This window comes from Protopterus annectens, chromosome 6.part0 (assembly GCF_019279795.1).
Source record: "Protopterus annectens isolate FY-2018-M chromosome 6.part0, PAN1.0, whole genome shotgun sequence".
Taxonomy (NCBI): domain Eukaryota; kingdom Metazoa; phylum Chordata; order Ceratodontiformes; family Protopteridae; genus Protopterus; species Protopterus annectens.
In genome coordinates, this window is record NC_056737.1 from 1123656602 (window position 1) to 1123681994 (window position 25393).

Sequence of the window (25393 nt, forward strand, 5' to 3'; positions counted from 1 at the left end):
ATAAACATTTTGTCATTGAAGCTTGCCTTGCTTTTAAACTGTTTCCATTAGTGGTGGACATATGGCTTCTGTTTAGGGTCGGTATGCCCTTCATAGTTAATGTTTTGAGTCTAAAACATGGAGCATGGTTCTACATGTAATGTGCTGGACCAAGAGATGATGTCCTAGAGTAATATGGCACCCCTTCTTTTGAAATACTCTGAACCTCATAGCAGCATTGCTCCAATAGCCAAACGAAAGAGAATAGCCTGCATGTACACACATGCCACATTTTTTTAAATGTTATATTTAATAAAGATGCTTAAAAAAGTGCACTGGGTTTGTTGTCCAAGGCAAGAGAGTGCACTGAACCAAATCCTAAACAAGACATCCCAAGCCAGTATACCACACATCAAGGTTATTCCCCTCAGCAACATGGTAGCCCTACCATCAGACCATCCAGTACTTATAAAGCCATTGCAGTCATTGAAGTTCAAGGGCTAACCATAGTGCCACACAAGGACACAGTCACTGGTAAGATGTACAACAAGCCGACTGCATATACCTTTCTCCATTGTAGAAACACATGTAGCCCAAATCCAGTTCCCTAAATGGGAGGGCAAATCTGTGAGCTCAGGCGTAGCTTTAAAGCCTCTTCACAGACATCAAACTCAGGATGTGCTGCAGTACCATTTGTCAGTAGATTTTAACTGTAACCTACTAAAGTTAAATACACAACAGTGCAGAATATGAGACTATACTGTAGTTAACTACATGTTTATTACTTAAATCAATTAGGTTTGAGGACTCAGTTCCTTGGACACTGATACCGTGTTCTGAAAAAGAAAAAAAAAAAAAACATACATGAGACCTAATACAATATTTCAAGAGAGGAGGAATATACACATTTAATAAAACCGTGACAAGACTGCACGTCTTTGTAAGCAGCTTGCCATTTCTATAACTGTAAAGGAAAGTTCTTGGCAAATGATCCATAGCAGCCTTTTGTTATATTTCATATTGTAAAGACTGTGAACTTTCTCCAGGTATTTGAGGAATTTAATGATCATGGGCTTCATGCAGGGTTGGGGCAAAGTAAATGGCATGCATGTTCTGTGATGTCTTTGATCTATGGATAGGTAAAAGGGCTTATGACTCTGAGCAAAAATGGTAGAGGAATTGAATAGTAGCATTTGTCATTTCTTCTCCGTTGGAACAGTTGCACTAAAATAAATTGCTTCACCTTGAATGATTGTCTACATGTTTTAATTTGCTTGATTTTTTTAATTTCCAGGTGAATTTTAAATGTTTCTTTAGACATCCTCTTATTTTCTGAAGCAATACAAACTTGTATGTCCACAATCTCTGTCATGGCCTCCTCCAATCCTGGCTTCATACTCATAGGGCCAGATTCACGATGGCTTGCACGGAGTCTACGAGTAGAGTAAGACTCCATGCAGCCATCATGTCCGACGAGCGATCCAGGAACAGCCTGTAGGGGCGTGTAAGAGAGCTCCTAAAATGTCTCCTACACGGACAGGGCTGGGATATGCAAATTACCTCACTTGCAGCTGAAAGGCATGCAAATGAGGTAAATTTGCGATCCAGGAAGCACAAACCTGTCCGAGTAGGAGACGTATTAGCTGCAGAAATGTAGTCAATTGACAACTGAGTACCGTTCTGCAAATAGCACAATGAAGCCTTGTCAGCTTCAAATAAAGGTTGCATATGGTTGAGGAAGCATGCCAATGGCCAAATATACAGCCATTGGAAAGTTTCCCAGATGCAAAATTAAAATAAAAATAATTTTTTTTCCGGCGATTTCCGATGTTTAAGCGTAGCGCAGCCCCGCGCAAATGGGGTGTGCTATAAATATCATAAAATAAGACAATAAAAGCCACAAACATGGAATTTATGAAAATTGTTAAATGACAATGTAAGGGAATAGCAGGCTGAAGACAACATGGCCACCGAGTAAGGGTTGCTAAGGGGAGAAGCCCAGTCTAAGACATGTAACTAAGCATTAGTAGGCAATCCTATGTAAATGAGTGTTAGGATAGTGAATCACACTTCTACAGAGCAAATGAGCACAGTCACTGGAGTGTAGGAGTAGGATATGGGGAGGAACAGAGTAGGAGATAGGTGACATCACAAGGGGGGGGTATGTGTGAAAGTAGTGAAGCTCATTGGAGCACAGTGGCATGTGTTAGCTGTCAGTTAGACATCATGGGAAGAGGTGTGTCAACAGGTAGGCCAGGGAAAGCCAAGAAATGGAAGATGTATATTGTGGATAACACCAAAGTTTCATGCTGAGCGGTATGCGCACGTGTGCGCGCCTGTAAACCCGAGTAAGACAGAGTGCGCGCTTGGAAGCGTGAGTGCACGCATTTAAGCTGGAGTAAGCATGTATAAGGCTGTTGGAAGACCTCTAAGCGTGTTTGCGCTGGTGTGCGCGTGTTTAACCCGAATAAGCAAATTTTAGTCCGTCTAAGCATGTGTGCGCGCGTGTGAGCTGCTGTGAGCGTGTTTGCGCTTGTATGCGCGCCGCTCCCCCCCTGAGGAAACAGAAAGGAAAAAGGAAGCACAACAAATAGTAGGAAGCTACCAGGGAATACTAGTAGAGCTAGCAGGTGCAAACAATCAGAATCAGGCAATTACACAGGCAGAACACTAGCCCAGCCCAGCACTTAAAACTCTGCAAACAGCAGTGCAGTTTGTTTCTCTCAAGAGACACTGCAACACTGGAGTAAGCTACTAGAAGAGAAAACTGAAAAAGCTACACTCAGACAAAAAATGCTAGGGGCTGCCATTGCTGTTATAAGACGACATATGCAACATGCTGAGGGTGGTGACAATGCAAATGCTGCCGGACAACCCACAGTGAGGAGACGGAGAAGAGTGTACAGGCCCAGGGTCACCTACCAGGGGTTACATGAGCTGGAGATAGTGGAGCGCTATAGAGTGGACAGAGACCTCCTGCAGCAAGTTGTTGAGCTGTGCAGGCCACGCCTCAGACACAGAACCAACAGAGGGGAATCCATCCCAGTGGAAACCAAGGTATGTGTTGGCCTAAGAATACTAGCAACAGGTACCTTTCAGAGACCAACTGGTGATATGATGGGGATATCACAGGCATCAGCATCCAGGGTACTACACCAGTTCCTGGATGCCATGTCAGCACGTCGGTGATCATGTATATTTCCCCAATTCCCGTGAGGTATTGGCCAGCAATATGCATCTCTTCAAGCAAATAGCAGAATACCCTGAGGTAGTGGGTGCAATAGACTGCACGCATATATGCATCAAAGCACCAGCCGGTGAGCGGGGTAGGGCCTACATTAACCGCAAGGGCTTCCCCTCCATCAGCTGCCAGGTCGTGTGTGATGCCCAGGGCATAATAATGAATGTGTGTGCTGGCTGCCCTGGAAGCTACCATGATTCCCATATCTGGCATCTGACGCAGCTGTACCAGACATTTGCCAATGGGGACATCCCACATGGTCACTTAGTGGGGGATGCTGGCTATGCACTGGAGCTGTGGCTGATGACACCCATCAGAAATGCACACACACCTGAACAGGAACACCATAATGAGGCACACGCACAAACACGAAATGTAATCGAGTGTATGTTTGGGTTGCTCAAGTCACGGTTCTGGTGCCTGGACACATCTGGTGGAGCTTTGCAATACTCACCAACTACATGTATCCATATTGTCATGGTATGTGCTATGCTACATAATATGATTCTGCGAAAACAGCTGCAGCAGGACCAGCATAGGCCTGGGCCAAACAGCCCCCCACCAGTGCCAAGGCCATCACAGGCAGAGCATGACTCGGAGGAGGAACAACATGAGCCTGCCCCAGTAGGCAGAAAGAGGCATGCCCAGTATGCCTTGGCCTTGGCAAAGAGGCAACGCATAGCACATACACTGGCTCAGTAGGAACCCTGGAAATGATACCTGTCTCTGACTCGCACATATAGTAAAAGGGATGCCTAACTTGACACTACCTGTTTCCAAACATGTATAGGGAGTGCAGTATGTGCATCTGACATAGGCAGCCCTGCCACACCACCTGAGGCATGATTGCCATGTGTTAAGCAATGTAAGGTAGTGCTAAACAGCATTTACCACCATGTAGTATATGCAAACTTGATGACCTTGAGTATCATCCTACCCTCACCAAACATGAGGCCACAATATGAAGACAAGATGATCAATTACAACAATTGGCTTAAGTATTGGTGTCAGTGAAAGGGGATACAATGCCTGTCAGCCTGGGATGACATGCTCGACAAGACATGATGCTTCGCTAGGGATGGATTTCACCTATCACCTGTGGCCTTTTGGATATTCCCAAAGGCTCTTGTCACCCCCATAGTGCCTTTTTTAGGTAAGGCTCAAAACACAAACCCACCTCTGTAGGTATTATAAGGGATAAGAAACTATAAGTAATGCTACTCAATGCCAGAAGTCTAAACTGGAAGATGCTCACACTGCAAACTCTCCTCAGCATGGAGAATGTTGATATCTGTGCAGTAACAGAAACCTGGTTCAAGACTCCCAAGAGCACCCTAGCATTAACAGGTTACACCTCATACCATGCTTTACAGCTGCAAAACATGCAACAAACTACAAAAGGAGGGTGAGTATCAATATTTTTCAAAGATACCCACACCCCCAGGTTGGTGGCACAGCATGAAGCATCGGAGACTATCCATGTGCAACTAACAGTGGCTAAAACTGCCTTCCAGTTCATAGCCTGCTACAGACCACCCTCATAAACCCAGGAACCACACTTGGCCGACTGGAGAACACTTGAAAATATGAAGGTCTCCCCAAACACCATTATATTGGGCGACTTCATCTACCCAAACAAAGACTGGGAGCATTACCCGAGCCCCAACACCCTAGCCCAAAGGTTCCCAGAATTTATAAACCAAAGTGCTATGGAACAACTTGCTACCACTCCCACAACAGGGGAAAACATACTGGACCTGATCATCACCAACATGGGGACTCTATGCCCAAGACCAGAAGTGTATCCCTCACTGGTAAGATCAGACCAGAGAGTAATCTCAGTGGATATTCACATCCCGATCCCAGCCCATGGCCAGAAAAACACAGTGAAAATTATTCACTAAATCAAATGTCACACTCCTCAAAACTGAGGTGGAATCCTTCACAGCCCCTGTGCCTGTGGAAAATATGGCCCAGACCTCATAACCCTTTATAAATGCATTCTATGAACACCTTCAGGAATGCATGGATCATGCAATCCCAAATAAAACCAAGACCCAGTCCTCCAAAGCCAGGCATCCTGTCCGGTGGACCCCAGCCATAAACAAACCATACAATACAAGGAGGAAGCTACTATATGATGGATCAAAATCCCAAAAAGGGAAGGCATCTCTGATCAGTATTATTGAAAAACTACGGCCACACATAAGATCGTCCAAGGCCATCTTTGAGATAAAAATTGTACAGGACACCAAGGATAATCACAAGGCATTCTTTACTTATGGTAGGAACCTGTGTGGGAATCCCCAGATATGCTCAGACGTAGTCCAAAATGACAAACAATACACCAAACCCACAGACATTGCCAACATCTGAGCTGACAGGTTCAGTGCATACCCCCCCCTCCCCAACAAAAGGGCAAATATCTATCCCAGCAGAGTGCTGGCCCCCTGACATCGCAGATGCTCAGGTAACAGCCAGCCTCTCCAAAGCAAAACACACAGCATCAATGGGACCAGACGGTGTCCTGGGCTGTGTCCAACATGAACCCCAAGAAGAATTTAACACAAACATAAAACCACTGTTCAATCTCAGCCTTACCACAGGATATGTACCCAAAGAGCAGTGTACAGCAACAGTGGTCCCTCTCCACAAAGGTGGTGCCTCAATGGATACTGCAAACTATCGCCCCAGAAGCCTGACTAGCTTGGTCTGCAAAGCTATGGAAAGGATCATCATGGACCTCAGAAATAAACATATTGGGGACCTACAGACACTGGATCCTACCCAGTTTGGCTTTGTTAAGGGCAGATCCTGCCTCTTAAACCTGGTTGAGTCATTTGAAACAGTCACCAAGGCCATTGACAAGGGAAACGTGGTCCACACAGCCTACATGGACCTCGCAAAAGCCTTCCATACAGTACCCCACTTGGTCATCATAGATAAGATCACCAGCTTCAATATAAACCCCTATGTCTCTAGATGGGTTGCAAACTGGCTGAAGGACAGAACCCACATGGTCAGAAATGCTGAAGCCATGTCAGACCCCAAACCAGCTACAAGTGGCATCCCACAAGGCTCAGTCCTGGGACCTCCCTTGTTTGGTATATATTTCTTAGAGGTACAGGCCAACATAGAAGGACTGTTGGTGAACAAGTCTGCAGATGACTGCAAACTGGGCGCCATAATCGACCCTCCAGCTGACACAAGCATCCTACAAAAGGGCCTCATAGAAACAGACAACTGGTGCCAGAGCCATGTCCTCAAGCTAAACGCAAAACAGTGTATAGTCCTCCCCTTTGTCAAAAACTAAGTGCCCACAAATTACCATATAGGTGGTAACCCATTAAGTATGGAAGAAGTGATAAGGGACCTGGGGACCCAAGCTGATAGCAATCTCTCATTCGATAACCAGGTGGCCAAAGTGTTTAGAAAAACATTTCATATAGCCCACCTAATCATGAAGGTATTCACATCTACATCAGGGGAGGTCATCGTGCCTCTTAACTCATCCCTCATCAGGCCCATAATTGAGTACAATGCCCCTTGTGGGGATGTACCTTATCAGACACCTGCAGCAGCTGGAAAGACCACAAAAGTACCTCACCAGGAGGATCAAAGGGCTCAAACACATGCTATTTGCTGCCCGGTTAAAGAAACTGCAGCTCCACTCAGTGGCATGCTGCCTGCCCAGAGGCAATCTGTGTCTGATGTATAAAGCCATTTCCAACCTGGAATCAATGGACATGCTGCACCTCGGAAAATCAGAATCCCATCAAGCTATGCGCTCACGAGACCTGAACCTCAGGACTGAAATAAATAGGACATGCTGGAGTGACAGAGTCATAACCCAGAGGCTCCCCCCACTCTTGAGTAAACCCCCACTCCAGGTTAGCCAGAGTCCCTCATTGACTCTCTTCAAGAGGAATCTTGATGAGTGGATGGGAGATTGTAGGTTTACCCTGGGTATCACTTCTATGTCACTGTTAGACAGAGGCACAGTATACTAACCGGGGGGTGTGTATGTATGCAATTCTAGATAACACACTAAAAGATGTACATTCCTCTTTGGAAAGACTGATGATGTCAGCACCCGATAAATACAGCAGGAGAAGGGAGCATTTAAATTGATTTAACTGTGTTGCAGGAATATTAACTGAACTGGAAGTTTTGACTCTGCTCTTCAGTTAGTCCCACCCACCTTCTCTGTTTTTGTTTTGGTGTTGATCTTAGTGGCCTTGAAACTACCCGCCCCTCTTGTAAATTTGTGTTTGGATACTCCATCTGGGCCCATCTCATTTGCTCACTCAACTGAGTGCAGTGAGATCATATTCTGATATCAGGCACTCCTACTGTGTACAAAGAGAGCATCTGGGAAACAGAAGAAAAAAAATATATATTTTAAGCTTGTTTCCTGCCTTTCCTGTTAAGTGGTATAGACTATTTCTAGGCTTCCGAGCCCCCAAGCCCTTCTGTGTTAGAGGGAAGCCTTCTAGCTTATTTTTTTTCTTATAACTAGTCAGTTTTCTAGTTACACCACTCAAATCTGTTTCTTTGAACTCAGCACTTGTTCAGAACTCATTGTAAGCACTACATAAGCTGCAAATTACTACAGCACTCAACTTTCCTCACTTGTCTAGTGGAAAGCAGTTTTATGTACTTAATAAATAAGCACTTATCCAGGCATGTCTAAGGGTCAGCTCCCAGTGATTTCTCCTGTCTACCTGATGAATCTGGGCATCTTGGGGCAATGCAGCAATTGCCTCATGTACACAGACAACCCTCTCCTCCTATCACCCAACACTACAACCTGTGAGAGATGCACTTATAGCCAAACTGGAAGCAAAGCTCTCTTCACCCAAGACTGGACTAGACAGTCAAGAGGAGAAGGTAAACACTTGCACCACACCATACTCATCACATAGTCCCTCAAAACCTACACCACCAAAACACACACATAGAAGCACAAAACACACACCTACATTCGCGGAGGCTCTCAATAAAAACCTGCCCAGGCATCAGGGTCATCCAAAGCATAAACGCAAGCAAACTCCACCCACCAACACAACCCAAATGACACATAGCCCACAAACTCAGTGTGCCACTCAACCACAGCCCATAAGGCATAACAACGTACCCACCACTCTAGTCATAGGTGACTCTATAGTCAGGCACACTGATGTTCCACTCACTAGACTAAACAAGGAGAAAGTTACTGTCAGCTGCCTGTTAAGTGCCAGGATCCGCCACATAATGCATGCACTCAGGTCACTCCACAATAAGTACAAATATCACACTGTCATTGTCCATGTTGGTGTGAATGACCTGAGACGTACCTCCCTGGACTACATGAAAAGAGACATGGAGGAGCTCTCTGATCTTGTATCCCAGGCAGGTATGACCCTAACCCTGAGTAGCATCCTGCCATCACCCAGAATGATACCACAGTACAAGGACAAAATGATTGACTTCAACAATTGGCTAAGCTTCTGGGGTCATTCTATTTGTCTGCCTGGGACGACATGATCAGCAGCCCACAATGCTTTGCCAGAGATGGCCTGCACCTGTCGCCCTTAGAATTCCGGATACTGGCTAAGACTCTTGCCACCTCTATAGTGCCTTTTTTAGGCAAGGTTCAAATGACAAATTCACCACCGTAACAGGTACAAGCAAGCAAAATCTGAGGGTAATGCTACTCAATGCTAGAAGTGTAAACCTCAAAATGCACTCACTCGAGGCACTCCTTAAAATGGAGAACATTGACATCTGTGCAGTGACAGAGACCTGGTTCAAAGCTCCAGAGAGCACCCCTGCATTACCAGGCTTCAATTCATACCACACCTTTCGGCCACCTAACCCAGAAAGAAGCACTAAAGGCGGAGGCGTGTCCATATTTATTAAGGATATCCACACCTCCAGGCTAGTTGCACAGCATAATGCATCCGAGATTATCCAAGTGCAACTAACTCTGGGCAAGACCACAATCCAAATTGTAGCTTGCTACAGACCCCCCACCATGCACCAGGATTCACACTCCTCATTTCTTGATACACTGGAAAGTATTAGGATACAACCCAACACCCTAAAAATGAGCAATTTCAACTACCCCACCATTAACTGGGAAAACTACTCATGTACCAACTCTTTTGCTCAACGTTTTCTAGAATTCATAAATTCCAATGCCTTGGATCAACTTATTCACACCCCCACCAGGGGCAGCAATATCCTAGACCTGGTCATTGCCAACATGGGAAACCGGTGTTCCACACCAGAGGTTAATTCCTCGTTGGTCAGATCCGACCACAATCTAATCAGCCTAGACATTCACATCCCACCCCCAGCCCCAATTAGGGAAACCATCGTAAAAAACCTCTCCAAAGCCAACTTCACACTTCTTAAGACAGAAGTGGCAAACTTCATGACACCCATGCAGACGGACAATAGAGGTATGACTGCCGAATTATGCACAAATGCACTTTATAAGCACTTACACAAGTGCATAGATCATGCTTTCCCTAATAGAACCAAGATGTTATCCTCCAAAAAAAGGAAGCCAATCTGGTGGTCCTCTGCCATAAACAAACTCTACAACAGAAAGAAACTGTTGCAAAAAAGAGTAAAATCCCATGACTGGAGGAACTCCCTGGTCAACCTCAGTAAGAAGCTGAGATCCCTCATAAAATCCTCCAAAGTTAGTTACAAAAACAAAATTGCCACTGACTCTAAAGACAACCACAAAGCATTCTATAGCTATGTCAAGAATCTAAATGGGAACACTCAGATCTGCTCTGAGTTACAGCATAATAGTACTAAATATACAGAACCAACTGATATTGCCAACATCCTAGCAGATAGGTTCAGTGCTAACTTTACCCCCCTCAGACCCCCTAGCGGGCCTATCTCTGTACCGGAAGAATGCAAAGTTCCTATAATCATGGCTGCACAGGTAAAAAACACACTCTCCAAAGCCAAGAACACAGCATCCATGGGACCTGACAATATCCCAGGCTGCGTTCTACACAAACTACAGAACGAACTGGCACCCTACCTAAGTACCATGTTCAATCATAGCCTCACCTCAGGCTTTGTACCCACTGAATGGCACACCGTGACAGTTATCCCACTCCACAAAGGGGGAGCCACGACGGACCCCGGGAACTACCACCCCATTAGCCTGACGAGCCTGTTCTGCAAGGCCATGGAATGTATCATCATGGAACTCATAAACAAAGACATTGGTAATCTCCATACTCTGGACCCTACTCAGTTTGGATTTGTAAAAGGCAGATCATGTCTCCTAAACCTGATTGACTTCTTTGAAGCAGTCACCAAAGCCATAGATGAGGGTAAAATGGTTCACACAGCTTATCTAGATCTCACCAAGGCTTTCAACACCATCCCCCACTCTGGAATTATAGATAAGCTCACTAAACTAGGTATAAATCCCTATGTCACAAGATGGGTTGCCAACTGGCTCACGGACAGAACCCACACTGTGAAAGTAGCGGATTCCAAATCCGACATCAGACCAGTGACAAGTGGAGTACGACAGGGTTCAGTCATGGGTCCTCTCCTGTTTGGTATCTACTTCTCTGAAGTGCAGGCCAACACAGAAGGTCTTTGGCTAACAAAGTTTGCAGATGACTGCAAACTAGGAGCCATAATCGAAACTCCTAACGATGTGGAAAAACTACAAAAGGGCCTCACTGAGACAGATACCTGGTGTCAAAGCCATGGCCTGAAGCTCAATGCCAAAAAGTGTATTGTCATCCCCTTTGGTAAAAACTCTGTACCCATGAACTACCACATAGCTGGTAGTCTACTTAATGCCGAAAATGTGATAAGAGACCTTGGGACACAGGTGGACAGTAGTCTCTCCTTTGATAATCACACTGCCACAGTGGTCAGAAAATCCTTCTACATGTCTCATCTCATCACAAAAAGATTCTCATCCAGAAAAAAATAGGTCATTGTTCCCCTCTACTCATCACTCATTATACCCATTATAGAGTACAACGCCCCTTTTGGTATGTACCTCACAAGACATCTACAACAACTGGAAAGACCACAGAAATACCTCACAAAGAGGATTACTGGCCTCAAACATATGCCCTATGCAGACCGTCTCAAAAAACTACAGCTTTACTCCATTGCATATCGCCTACTCAGGGGCGATCTCTGCCTATCATACAAAGCTATGTCAAACCCAGAGCTGTTGGACATGCTCCACTTAAAGAAATCCCAATCCCTCCGAGCTACACGCTCTAGGGACCTTAACCTTGTCACCACAATAAGCAGAACATGCTGGAGGGATAGATTCCTGTCCCAGAGACTTCCCATACTCTGGAACAGACTACCTATCTATGTCGAACAGAGCTCCTCATTAGCACTCTTCAAGAAAAATCTTGATGATTGGATGGGAAATGGGAAATTCACCCCGGGGATCACTTCTGTGGCTCTGCTCAACAGGGGCACAGGAAAATAATTTTCTTGGGTGGCGAAAGCCAGGGTACATTTTTTGGCTAGGCTTGTATGGGCCCTAGGGCCAATAGCCTAGTACCTACCTATGAACCTATGAAATCATCCAGTAATGCGAATAGCGTGCTGTGCTAATGCGTCTCTCTCAAGTGTCATAACATTGTTAAGTAGGGGTTTGAATCCTACAAATGCCATGTGTGCATCTGTCAATGTGTTGTGTGTTTTGCTGTTATTATTGTATGACATATTATTATAACAGTAATTTCAATGCACACATCAGGTATGTGTGTGCCACATACAGATATGTACCTGTGACCTTTAATAGTTCCTATGTGTGAAGCCTGCCCCATATGAATACAGTTGTTACCTTTGCCAGCATGTGCCACAGCTTACCAGACCTTAGATCATACATGTATGTTGGTGACAATGCAGGCTACTGCAGTGATCTGTGTCCTAGGCCAGCTATGTGACACACACCCAAGAAAGCTTTGATAGATTAATGTGGGTGAGGGTTCATGTCTGGAGTATATGTCAGACATGTTAAAACACAGCAAAGTCTGTGAGTGATGGACACCCAGTGTAGGTGTATGGCAACTGTCGCCGATATGCATACAGACACCTTCTTGCTTAGGTGATACACCGAGGGACTGCAGAATACCTTTGGAAATGTGAATATCACAGGAAAGACAAGATAACGCTTGTCCACATGTACACACCATTACCCGTTCTACATGATGGGTGCTACCACCTACATGGTACTGTTGGAATACTATGTTAACTACATGCCGATGCCAATGCCACAGTTGCGTTACAGCAATACAGCATGGCTTGGACAACAGGTATCTGTCTGTATGATACCCTTGTGGTGGTTAGGTGTGTCATGTGTAGAATGCATAGTAGGCCACTGTATGTATTTGCAGTCGTGGGTGGACATATACATAGTGTGTTGGCATGTACGTGAGACTGCTATATGCCAAAGAGTATTGTTCCCAGGGATGTGTGGGGCTCAGTAAGAATGGCTACTGGTATAGTGTAGTACTGCAGGGATATCACTGACACCAGGTTCCTACATCTGTGTATCAGTTGAGGAGACACCATGTAATGACCACTGAATGTCAGGCTATATCAGCTGTGTATACTACCAGAATGCAGACCATTGACATTTGGAAACCGTATCACCCACAGCATATTGTCAAACCGTGTCATGTTCCATGCTAACCATGTTCACAAATGTACACCTGCAACTCAGTGCTGCAAACATCACGCATGTACTGTCCACACCCCAACACATGCAGGCACAGGTACACACAACACCCATGTGGCACATGTGCAGACAGTACACTTTGGGAATTAACACTGGTGTATACAAAACTGCAATGACAAACATAGGTAATGCATCATGCATGCTCGAATATACCCACAACAATATCATTACACTGTATTGTTAACAACATGATAATATTACTACAGTGCTATGTAGTCACCCTGTGCATCAGCACCATGCCACCCTGTTCCTGCATCAATGTTACAGATGGCAGGAGGTGGCACAGTTTCATTATATGCACAGGGTGTGTACTTGGTTTTCCAGAGTCTGCTATTGACACATCCAATTGACATGTATGTGTGTGTGTGTGTTAGTGAGGGACAACAGTACAAAAAGGGGCAATGTTGCTGCAATGTGTGTGTGTATGTGTTAGCCCTAGGTGTTAGCATTATGTGTGTGTGTATGCATGCACACAGCTCCACCACGTGGCTGTCCTATACGGGTGTTTGTGGACAGCCACAGACTGTACCTGCCAGGTCATACAGATCACTGTCTCTGGCCATGGACACGGTACCTGTGCCTGGCAGGGGTGCTACGGACAGTATCAGGTACTAAGCCAGACTGGGTACTGTCATCAGAAGCAGTGGGTTGTTGACTGGACACATGTCCCTGCTGGGACTGTCCAGAGCCACGTGCACATGGTCTTCTCGGACGGTCTAATGACAGCACAGACCCAGCATTGCTGGGGCTGGTACTGGCACTATGGGAGCGGCTGCAGGTTTGTTGTCGTCCGCGACGACTGCAAGCTGATAATGTTGCTGGCATACATCCACGTCGACGCCTCAACCGTCCTGCACTGTCCTGGCTCCTGGACATGTAGTTGTGGAAGAGATCTAATGTGTCCCCCCAACGTCTATCAATGACCTCGCTGATGTTACGGATGACAGACACAACGTCACGCATAGTGTCATTCATAGCAGTGCGATGTGCTCTGAGCTCCTTCAGACCCTGTCTTGTGTACCGTTCCATACGTGCCTGTGCCTGCATTACAGCCCGGAACATAGCTGAGGTGAAAGACCTCTGTGGGCATATCTGACAGGGGCAGTACGACCACGGATCCTCCCATGAGAAACCCTGGACATCTGCCTGTGTGGTACCATGTCAGGAATCTGGCCATGGCTGCTGTGAGGGAATGCATGTGCCAATTATACCACACTACCCTGGTCAATGCCCACTGTATGCTGTCCTTCAGCTAAGGACGTTGGTGACAATGGATGTATTGGCAGGATGACTGTGCGCATTGATGGGGCTGACTGCTGTGTAGTGTCAATTGGCTGACCAACGACAGACCCTGTCACACCTCCCTGTGCCATTACACATGTATCATCATAATCACTATCCCCAGCAGTGGCTTCAGATTCCCTGCTGCACTCCACCAGAGCAACATCAGAACCTGTGAAAGGAAGATAGGAAACACAGTTTACAAATGTGTACACGATATTAGCACACAGGCACACATGCACACAGGCGCACATGCACACAGGCACACAGGTACACATGGACACAGGCGCACATGCACACAGGCGCACATGCACACATGCACATAGGCACACAAGGCACACAAGGCGCACAAGCACACAGACACACAAGCACACAGGCACACTCCTCAGTACAGCAGATACAAACACAGACACACCTGCAATCCAACACATACACAATACTGTTTTAGGGTGGGTGACAGTGTCACAAGGAAAAACATCAAAGCACACATGACAGCATGCAGATTATGTGTTGCACATGAACATGCAGTGCAAGTGTAGACAGCCCTTGTTAATACATGTACTTGATGCTTGTGTGTACTTGTTCAGTGATTGTCTCCACCCTGGGACACAATTTGTACAAGGACATAACAATGTTGTGCAAGTGTTACAAGCTGTGGGTGCATATATTTGCACACACACACACACACACACACACACACACACACACACACACACACACACACACACACACACAACACATGACGCATGCAATGACTGCTATGTGTACTTTTGTGGTCGGCGGAACTGGATGTGGTGTAGTAATGTGAGCCATGATCAACATGCTTCTTGTGGTCAGTCAACAATAATAATGTGTGCGAGACAGGCAGCTAGCATGCTGTACCTGATGTGCAGTAACATGACTACATCCACAATTACACAGCCACTTGTTTCATGGGTTTGTAAGGTGGCCAATGGTGAGCATTGCCTAACATGAATGTATTATTTGTTCAGGACTGTTGCACAAAGACATGATAGGCCTCTACCCCTCAGGTATATTATGTGTGCTCCGTAGATGATAAGTGGGATACTGAAGGGTGGCCATGCAGCAGGTGTCATAATTGGATATGTGTAGCAAGCTAAGGTGTAGTGTGTATGCCAAACATGTGTGTGTTGTGTACATTGTGTATCAGGTATGCCTATACAATGTCCAGTACTGTGTTGCCACACATGTGTGTCATGCTCTGTGTATTGCATGTGAGTGAGGCAGCTATTGAGAATAATGGGATATGCATAGTCTCACAGCAAACATGCACAGCATGCATTATGCGTAGGTGTGTTACATGTGCATAGACTACACCTCCATATGACATGCACATGTCATTAGCAATAGTATTGTTATGACACACTCACCAGCATGGATTGGCTGCCTTGCTGTCATTCCAAAGGGACCTGCAAAAATATGAGAGTGATTGCCAGTGGCCACAACTGTGCCATTGATACTGTGAGTATGATAAAGTACAGTAGTACAACAGGTGGCTTTCACAGGTGTACAGATTATGCTCAGAATATCAATCTTGCAGAAGAATAGGCAGGTTAACAGCTACACAAACAGTACACATCTCACACGCATAAACTACCAGTACAGAGAACAGTCAACTACAGATATGGCATGTTACCTGCATGCTCCATTTCAACATGCTGGGTGGCTCCGGCCTCCATGATGACACATGTTTGTGGATGTTGCTGTTGTTGGCCTGGAGCCACAACACTTAGGAGGTGCTCCTCCACACTGGTGAGGGGGGGGGTGGATAGGTACCCCACCACCTGTGGCAAGCTGTTGTTTGTGGATATCAGACACACACTGCCAGACATGTCTAATTAAATCACTGCAGTGATGGCGTACCTGCTCATATGTCCGGTTATGCATGCCTATGTCATTTACCCGACGGACAAGATCTTGCCACAGTGCAGCCCTCTCATGCTGGTTCTGGCTGGTCCTGGAAAACAGCACACAGTAATTCTGCACCAGGCTCTGGTGGATCTCCTAATCCTCTGCTGCTATATAAGGTGGGTTTCGCTGATGCACCATCACCCTGGAAGGAAAAGAAAAATATGTGAGCAAGTCATGTGGCACGCTTATTATTCTAATGTACTGATATCACTTAACTGCCATATATAGCATCTGTCTGTCTATCAGGGGATACACATGTTCGATACCACATATCAGTGCTCAGCCCACAACTGTCTGACAGTGCCTGCCACACTCCATACAACAAACTAGTATACACAAGCACTCGGCACACTGTGTGGGATACAGTGCACAACCTCACACTGGGGGTATGTATCAAGCTAATGGATGAAGAGTATTGTCATCCCGTGCAATGAATGCAATGCACATTTACAGTTTCAATGGTAATCCACCCTAGTCTTTGATGCCATACCCCTACCTGACATATGTGCACAGTTGTTACTATAGCCAGCATACTGCTGTCACAGAGTATACATGCTGCCAGATACACACACATACCCTGTAACACACATGTGATTGCGGCCATGGTACAGGCATCATTACACACACATTACACATACATACAACACACAAATGTATGACAACACAGATGAACATTAACTGTGTACCTTTATAGTACTGTGTGCCCCTACTTACAGATACCTATGCATGAGGTATGTAATCTGTGCAGACTACAGGAAACACACCTGACAGTGTTACCAGGGAATGTGAACATACACCATACTGTAGAGTTTAGGCCTACAACATCAGGTAGCACAACAGTTCATATGTGAGCTGGATTCAACAGCAGTACCACTTACTGAGCATACATGTATTGCTTCTGCCTACGATGAGACACCGCAGTCGTACACAGGGAAGTACGGCACAACATATGCCAATCTACTATGTTTGCATCCCGATAACTGACACATCTTTCTCTGGCCTCACACCAAGGACACCAACTACCATGACAGACACAAACTCACACTAAACTATCACACCTTTACAGACCTTGCACACAATCAGTGTCACACTCATTCAACGTCACATAGCTGGTATTGCACTGAGTACATGTGTGTGTGCATTGTGTCATAGGTGGGTACTATGTTATTGGCCCTGGGCCTAGGGCAGCCTAGCCATATGCTACCCTGCTCTTTGGGACACATGTAATGTGATTTTACTTGCTCCTGTGAAATGGTTGCACAGAGGTGACTCACAGGGCATATTACCTATCTCCATAACATTTATCAGGGGTATGTATGACATCTACTAATAAGGAGCCTTGTTTGTTAATGCTGGATGGTTTACTCCAGGGTATGGCATATTTTTGTATAGAAACCTGTACCTCCAGCATGTGCTGTTTAGTGCGGTGACAAGGATTAGGGCCCTAGGTCATGTAGGCTGGACGTATTGTGAGGTGTTGCCATGGTGGTTGGCCAACTGGTATGGGTGTGACATAACTGTGTATGTCCAGCAGTGGTAACCTCTGTGTAGGAAGTATGCAAGGCACTCTAGCTGTGGTTTTGAGAGTCAGTCTGCATAGGGAATGTGTTTGAGGGCATTATCAGTGTTTGCTAGGTATGTCTGTGGCCTTTCCACTTGCTGTAGTTCTCATGGGAGGTACATACTGCATAGGACATTGTGAGGTGTAGAGGGGTACACTGACTTACATTTCCCTACCTGACACACCTTTTGTGATGACACGCACCATGTACAGGGATTACAAGACTAGTGTGCCACTGTAGATATCAAAGGGGAGGCTATTGTACACCTGTGTCCCATGTTCCCTTCTGACACCTCCAGTGGTAGGCGGGCAACCACCTATGTGGTAGTTAGTGGGTAACATGTTTTGGAATGGGGTATGGTACTGCAGCATCAACAATGGTGTTCAGTCCATGCCTTGGTCACCAGGCACCTGTTGCAGTACATCTGCCCCCATGTCCCCCTCTCTCACTCTCTCTTTATATATATACATATATCTATATATCTACACACACTTCTAAACATCCATTGCTGTACATATACATGCACATGTAGGCACATAGACTGCCCACCTTTCATGGTGGGAATATCACTTCTGAAACAGTTGTGAGACATACCATTCTGGAATGATATTGCACAGTGTTGTGCATAATGCATTATGCTGTCCTCAGGCCGTATAGCTGTAGCAGGCCTCACTGGCTCAGTCCCACAGAAGTTCACCACCACATGACATATACCTGCACTGCATGCTGTTTTCAATGCCACACACTACAACCTACATTGATATGTGCACATAACAACCTTCAACTACATATGTATGTCCAGCCTTCACTAACAGTTGCAGTATGTCCCTTGCCCTATGCACATCTGCATATACATATAGATACAGACTGCTAACACATATGAAGGGTTCACAGTATGTAGATAATTAGATTATGTAGTTTACATTACCTTTGTCTCTGACAGCTTTTTTTTTTCTGGCTTGCTGGCTTGCTTGCTGGCTTGCTTGCTGCCTTGCTTGCTGGCTTGCTTGATGGCTTGCTTGCTGGCTGGCTTGCTTTTTATTTATTTTTTTGGTCTCTGTCTCTGTCTCTCTCTCTCTCTCTAGTTGCTGCAATGATATTATTGCATGTGTGGACTGGCAGTACAGGCTGCTTTTGTAGGTATCTGCACATGTGCATGTGATGGCCCCTGCACCAATTGGTGGCCAGCATTTAGTAATTGCATGCAGCCTGCTGTGTGGTAATTACACTTCTCACTGTGATTTCAGGACACTGCTATAAAATGATAGGTTAGGTAGGCATAGGCCTTTCAGTTTTGCAAGGTGGGGACTATGCTGGTTTGCTGTGGACACTGTTGTGTGAGTCAGAAGGTTGGTATATCTCTCATGTCTAACGCTGTGTTGTAGCCACTGAAATGCATGTTGTACTGAAACCTGACTGTTGCTTCTTCCAGTTCACTCTTCTCAGTGTGTATGTTAACTCACACCTGCTAATGCTAACACTGTTTACATGGGAGTATGTACTTACCTGTGGGATTTGAGGATTAACTGGCATACAACAGTAGTTCTTGCAATGTGTTGCTATGGCTTTTGTATTTTCCCTTTACATTCACTCCTTGAATGCCCGATATTTGTCTTTACTGGAATGTGTTGCTATGGCTTTCCTATTTTCCATTTACATTCACTCCTTGTAATGCATGATATATTTCTTTCAGCACTAAGTTCTTATATGTTTGCTGTGGCTTGGTGGCACTTCATGCAGTCTGGTGAGCCCAAGGTCTGGGGTTTGACACTTACAGCGGTATTTTATTTTGCTGCTGAGCAGTACTAGGACCTTGTCATACAGAGTGAATAAGGCACTTTTAAACAGTTGTAAGCAGGAAGCAGGAAGTCAGTGGGGATACCAGCTAGGGATGTGCAGGCTGGGTGTAGGGGAGGTCCATAGCTGCACATTTCTTTAACTGCAATAGCTGTACATATGTTTGACATTTGCTGTGACATTTGAAACCTTCCACCCCTGAGAGAGGGGTGAGGACAACTAAGTATATTGTACTAACAGTTATGAATATCAGGCACATGCAGTGCTTGTGAACTGCTATACTGTCATTAGTATGTTAGGTGGCTACATCCTTCGATATTTCTGTGTTATACTCCTACATAAGGGCATGCTTGTGGAAGTAATTCTACAGCTATTCGCAGAGTATGTAACAGCAGACAGGTTGATATGCCTGTGTGTTTCTGACACTTGCAGGCCTCAGATACTCTCAGGTATATATTTGACCAGTCTGAGGGAAAGGTACATATCAGTGGGATACACCCGTGATATATTTCAGATATTCTGCAGTTGTGACTGTGGGGTATTTTGAGCATATGTATTACTACACGATTTCTGACATGCAAGTAGTGTCTACTTTAACTTATTGACAGTTACCATTACGTGGGATTCCCCACCTTTCTGCCTACTGTTAGTACATTTCACAGGGAGTCAGTGGGGCACAGGTAACAGTTGTTTGCAAATCAGGGACATCCCTGTAAATCAGTCACAGTTGGGAGGTCTGGCCTCTTACCTATTCAAATATGGCGGTGTTTATCCTACTCTGATACTGTGTGGGGTTTGTAAGGTGCTACTGTAACATTATTACCTACTAGCATGGCTGTTTCTCTTCTCACACTAATGTAATGCAATTCCACAAGAATTGCCAGTAAAGATACACAGAACAAGCTTTGTGTAATGGCCTTCCTATTTTCCCTTTACATTCACTCCTTGTATTTCATGATATATTTCTTTCAGCACCAAGTTCTTGTATATCTGCTGTGGCTCAGTGGTAATTCATGCAGACTAGTGTTTCCAAGGTCCGGGGTTCGACACTGACAGGGGTATTTTATTTTGCTGATGAGCAGACTACAGGCCTTGTCATACAGAGTGACTAAGGCACTTTTAAGCAGTTGTAAGCAGGTTTGCACGAGTTTGCGCGACACTTAGCTACGCTTATCTACGCTTAGCTAAGTGCACACAAGCGCACACCCGCTGACTACTGCTTAAAAGTGCTTACACCCGCTAACACCCGCGCTAATTTCTTTTAAAGAAAAGAAAATGGGGAAATAGGAAAGTGGTGAAAATGGGGGCACAAAGTAGGGAAACCAGCTCGGGATGTGCAGGATGGGTGTAGGGAAGGTCCATAGCTGCCCATTTCTTTATCAGCAACAGCTGTGCATATGTTTGCAATTTGGTGTGAAATTTGAAACCTTCCACCCCTGAGAGAGGGGTGAGGACAACAAAATATGTTGTACTGCCAATTAGAATTATCAGTTTACATGTCCAGCGGACATGTGTGTGAATTGGGCAGCTATGTATGGGGCGTAATTTTTTTGTGGGAACAGAGTGCCCTTTTTTATTTTTTTTTCAGGTGAGAGTGGAATGTGAGGTACAGGAAGAGGTATATTTGGGGAGGTAGGTTGGGGAAGTTAACAGACAAGACAAACAAGACACATACAGTGGCAGAGTATGACACGTGGGGGGTAAACACAATTGATGAGGACGGATGTTTGGATATCGCAAGCCCATGAGCCCACAGATGGCAACAGTGGAACTGAGATCCTTACCCATGGGCAGTTACCACTGCGCCTTCACAGCCCAGGCCGGGGCTGTGCTGGGGGCTGGATAGGACGGGCAGGCACACCCGTGAGTTGCGCCACTCTTGCCTCGAGCTGGCGTAGGGGATCAGTCACAGAACGCCTGATCTCACTACGCACCACAGACCAGACCCTATGGAGGGTGAGTGGAGGCTGTCCTCCGGCCACGCTTGCAGAGGGGAGACGAGCCCCATCCCCTGCAGCACTTCCACCCAAAGGTGGCACAGGGCCACCGGAGGAGGCGGTCCCGGCCTGGGCACTGGTGCCAGGTGCACTCCCTAGCTGAGGTGGGAGAGGTCGGTCCGCTGGAACCCGCCTTCCCTGTTGTCCTATGTTTAGCAGTATTTTATGGCATTTTGGGATAGTAACAAACAACACCATTCAAAATTAGTTGAAACAGCATGCATCAGTATTCCCATTAACCAAACACCCATGAATTCCGAACATTGAGCAGCAAGCATAACACGTGCATATTTAGAACAACAGTGCACATTCCAACAGCATGCAGGATTGATTGGTGGCAACAGGCCATCAGGTTTGGATATGTGAACAGGGCACATGCATCAACGTACATGCATATATGTATGAACCAATAGGACAAATGTCCATGGGAATTAATTGTGAATACACATACCCAGTTTGGTGTGGAATGGCATAATTTGTGAAAATAGGGTAGGGTGGAGAAATATTACAGTAACAACTTACACTACCTATACATATACTGTACATTCCTAGTACATGCAGATATATATCCCCTACATGTATTAGTACAGTTTCCTGTATGTAACCTTAGGAATGTTGGTGATGGGGATGTTACTGCTACATTAATATACATTCCATATTTATTCATATATGTTCATATCTGGCACTGTTCAGGTACAGCATCCTGCTACATTTGATTTATATGGGTCTAGACAACTGTCGATGTTCAGCATTTCATACAACCATACTATCTCCATAATGCAAGGGTACAACAACATATCCAACTTGTGGGATGGACACAGTCCAGGTTCTGTACTTTATTTAAGACATTACACTCTTTGGTTGTGGCTGTCTCATTCATTTCATTATGTAGTGACTGCAGTATACCTTTATTCCAAACTTATTACAACTTTCTTGGTAGCTTCAAACTGTCTTTCTCACACTCTCTCACTTATTTTATATTTACATTTCAGAATGGTACTTAATTCTAGGCTTTATTAACATTTATTACTGGGTTACAACAATCCTTTCCAGCTGACTCACTTATTTCATATGGCTGAATTTACAAGGATGTATTCGACACTTGTCTATCCTTTGTTGATTGATTACCACTCATTTTCAGGCTGAAGCAGTTATCTGATATTACAATACGGGTGGAACTCTATTTCAGACTTGTTTAATCTTTATTACTGGATTGCAATACACTCTTTTCCAGGCTGCATCACTTATCTAATCTTACAATACTAGCAGACTCTTTATTCTAGGCTTATTTCACCTTTATTACTGGGTTACAACACTGAACTCTTTTACAATCTGTCTCACTTATATTCTATAACAATATCAGCTAAATAATTACTAACCTGCCTGGTGGCGCAACCTCAGCAGCCTATCAGCATAGGCTCGCCAATTCGCGGAACGAACACCTGCAGCTGTAATATAAATGAAGGAATATTGGAACATACCTCTCCATACTATAGGCTAGGATAGCATTTCTTACATGCGTAATTACATGGATACTTACTCAGTAGTGGGGCATTGGGCATTTGGCAGGCCTCCTGGACCCAACGGTTCAGTTGGTCCTCCTTACGTCGCTTCAGGTCCACATGTTGGTGACGGACCTGTTCACCAGTCCTCGGAATGCCTGTGGCACTGGTGAGATCATGTGCCAACCGGTTCCACACCTCTGTATTATATTGAACCTGGCCCTGCATGAGTTGTGCTTCATGATCATGGACTAGGAGCCCAACCATATATTTTGACTCCTCAACACCCCACCTTTGTGATCTAAAGCGATTTCCCTCTCCTGCACCTGCCATCCTGACTGCAAATGGGTACCACAATCAGTTATGGTGTGTATTCCGGCCTATAGGGCTTATATATGCCAGTTTTCCCGCACTTATCTGTGATTGGCCATTTTGGATATTTATCAGCTTAAAGCAAACCTCCTTTGTCATGGTTCTATTTTCATTCATTCCTATATATATATATATGCTAATACTGTATTTCTCAGTACAACTGTCATGGCTTAGTGGTTCAGTACTTTCACTATGGTGCACAGTATCCTGGGTTCGACCCTTGGCATTGCTTTTTTTATTTTACTACTGTCTAGACAGGCTAGGAGGTGTGTCTGTGTAAAGGCGGCTTTGATACAGCTTGCCCAGTGTTGCCCGCTGGTAAGCTGGTTGTCACGCTGCACAGCTCCGCGCAAACGGCTTACTCTGGGTAACGCGTTATTTAGCTATGAGCACTCATGTTACGCTGGGTGAAGTGCTGCTGTGCTACGGGCACTCATATTAAGCTTGTTAAAGCACTGCTCACCTCCGGGCACTCATATTAAGCTTGTTAAAGCACTGCTCACCTCCGGGCACTCATATGCAGCTTGTTAAAGTGCTGCTCACCTACGGGCACTCATATTCAGCTTGCTAAAGCGTTGCTCAGCTATGGGCAATTATAATCCTGTTTTTATAAATTATTTTGTCTGATTTCTTCACAAATACATGGCCCATTTCATTACATTTTACTTAAATTATATATATATATATATATATATATATATATATATATATATATATATATATATATATGTCGGGATTGTTTCATACTTATTTAAATAAAAATGGTGAATGATGTTGTGAGGGCTCGAACCGTGACTACCTCCTCTTCGGCCAACGTCTCTACCGCTACGCTATTGCTACTTGACTTAATTTCCATATGTAGATCTTATATGCTTTTCAATGTCTGCTAACTGTGGCTGAGCGAAGGGCATACCCGCGCAAACGAGCGCAAATGCGGGCAAACATTTTTGAAATTATAAAAAAAAAATGAAACTGCTAGTTTTACGTTTTACACATTTTCAGTAGGGTTTAGTCTGTGGGGATGTGTGGTGTTGTGTTCCGTGACATTTCTAAGGACTCACTCGTGGGTGTTTACTTTCAGGCCTCTGACTCTTATGGGGGCGTGTCCCTTTGCAGTACTCGGCATTCGGACATGCCCCCTACTTTCCTACATGGACCGTGTTAGCCTAGGGTATGATTCAGCATGCCCTCATGAATATGCATGGCATGCTGACATCATACCGTTCATCTGCAGCCTCTGAGTAAGACATATTAAGTCTTACACGGAGGCTTTGTGAATCCGGCCCATAGTTTTATTAGTAAAGACATCTGATAGTTTGGTAAAGACCCACATGTTCATTTGCAAATTTCTGTTTCAGAAGTGGAGTCACAACTTTTATTACTGACTTTATCTCTGTTCTACTGACTTTCATACTTTCAATTTTGCATGCAGTTTTATAGTTCAATGTGCACTTTCAAATAAAATAATTTTAATCTGTATACAGCCATCAATCTATTTAATCTTAAATCTGCTTTTTTCATCAATCTGTCATGTATAATGTTTCTGTCGCACAAGAGCCTGTTTCTTACTGGTGAATCATGAATCACGTTACTCACCATACTCAGTTTTTGGCTCAGTTCTGTATGTTAGTAACATAAGCATCAATACTTTTCAGTGGACCTTGTTCACTCATGAAGATGAAATAACTGATACAAGGCAACTTTTTTTGTGGTTCATAGTTAACTCTGAAACTTCAGCCTCACCACTGCAATATTCTCTTTGCTTCTCAGTATTGTACTCTTTATGTTTGTAGATGTATTGGATCTTTGTGCAGTTAAAGTACATGTTTCTGGATCCACAGTTCCAGTTATCAGACAGACTACCCTGGAGAAAGATTTCCTTGTGGTTGTAGCTGCAGCATTCTTTAATACAGAAGCAGAATACTTATTCTACTTCATTTCTAGTTTAACTTTGATTTGTTTTGATGTTGTATATGTTACTCAAAAGT

At 44.8% G+C, this 25393-nt stretch overlaps 1 protein-coding gene across 1 annotated transcript in view; it reads left to right on the plus strand.

Annotated features, from left to right (window-relative positions):
- The window catches only part of LY75 (lymphocyte antigen 75), a 3856564-nt gene that overhangs the window by 589502 nt on the left and 3241669 nt on the right, over positions 1-25393 (plus strand). The window lies entirely within an intron of this gene.